The sequence below is a fragment of the Myotis brandtii genome, unplaced genomic scaffold (assembly GCF_000412655.1).
Source record: "Myotis brandtii unplaced genomic scaffold, ASM41265v1 scaffold317, whole genome shotgun sequence".
Taxonomy (NCBI): Eukaryota; Metazoa; Chordata; class Mammalia; order Chiroptera; family Vespertilionidae; genus Myotis; species Myotis brandtii.
In genome coordinates this window covers 1548339-1549846 of record NW_005362155.1, presented here as the reverse complement: position 1 = coordinate 1549846, position 1508 = coordinate 1548339, and the positions used below count along the sequence as shown (strand labels likewise).

At 61.3% G+C, this 1508-nt stretch overlaps 1 protein-coding gene across 1 annotated transcript in view; it reads right to left on the bottom strand.

Annotated features, from left to right (window-relative positions):
• The window catches only part of ARHGDIG (Rho GDP dissociation inhibitor (GDI) gamma), a 5260-nt gene that overhangs the window by 3307 nt on the left and 445 nt on the right, over positions 1 to 1508 (bottom strand). The window lies entirely within an intron of this gene.

The following is a 1508-nucleotide window of genomic DNA, read 5'->3' as shown; positions in this document are numbered from 1 at the left end:
CTCAGGGCGGGGCCGGTGGGGGGCTGGGGCGCCCAGTGGAGCAGGTGCGTCCCCCTCCCCATGTCCCCGGGCTCTCATTAGCAGTAAGCAGTGCAGGCGGCACCTGGGGCCCAACAGTCCCCCCCCCCTCCCCCTACTCCCCATCCTCAGAGCTTCTGTCTGGGCCGAGGGGACTCCCAGAACCGCCTGGCCTTGGGGGCTGGGGGACGCTATGTGTGTCTGCACAGCCTCCTGGCCCTGCACCCCAGCGGTTACCGTCATCAGCCACAGAGCCACCCGAGTACACATGCACAGGGCCGGCCCCACCCACACAGCCATTTCTCAGTGTCTATTGACTGGCCTGTGTGGGGTGGTGGGGTGGGCTGGGGGTCTCTATGCTTTGGGGACCCGAAGATTTGGAAGACCCTCCTTGTCCTTGGGGAGAAGAGGACACTGATCCAAAACAGAACCGGTTGGTGGAGTGTTGAGAGGCGGGGGCAGAGAAGGGGCTTCTGGTCTGACACCTAAACAAACCCTGGGGTGAGTAATGGGAGCCCCGCGGGGACAGGGCTAAGCTGGACTTCAGGCCGGGACAGTTGGACCAAAGGCCTAGGTCTGAGTGGAGCAGGAGGAGGTGGAACAGCCTGCGTCCCCTTCTTTCTAGACCCCTCTGCCCCCTCCTATTTCTGAGGACACCCAGGGGTTGGACCCAGTCTTGCCCAAAGGAGCCCCTATGTGAGCAGGAGGCCAACAGGCCCTGAAGACTAGGGGGCACTTGGGCTTGGGAGGGACTGTCCTCTCCAAACCCCACCTGCCCCCGGTCTTCCCAAGGCAGGATTACACCCTTCCCCTGCCCCCGCTGGGGCCCAGGTCCTTCTGGGCCCCATTCCTGCTGCCTTTCCTCTGGGGTAGGCAGGGTCAGTCAGGGAAGATACTTGTCCCCAGGTGGGGGACAGCTCTGGGCTCCTGTGGCCTTCAGTCTCGGTAGATGCCCACTCATCCAGAGAGGACAGCCAGGCCTGGGTCCGGCCTGTCCTCACCAGCAGTGGGAATGGATTCAGATCACAGGTGGAAGGCTGCTGGCCAAAGGCTGACCCCATCCTGCCCTGCCCACAAGCGCCTGAGGGGAGAGGGAAGGAGGGGTGTGCCACGCCAGCAGGACCAAGGGTGATCCCGAGTGGGGGGGGGGGGGAAAGGATTAAGGACAGACAGACAAGAGAATAATAGCTGGGTCTCGGTGGGACGCTGCCTCCCTAATGAGGAGACGACAGCGCCCACAAGCCGTGTCTTTATTTTATAGCAGGTGCCACGAGGCAAAGTAGGGGCGTGATCACGTTGTTTACAGCATTCTCGTGAGTTTCATCCTCACTCAACTACATGCACCCGAACTCTATCACAAGGCACGTGGGGCTATGTGTTTGGACCACAGGTTCAAGCTTACAACCACAGCTGGGACTTGCACGTGGCAGTGAGAGGACCCTGTCCTTTCATTAGTCCGAGGTTTGAACCTGGCCAAAACACCGTAACCG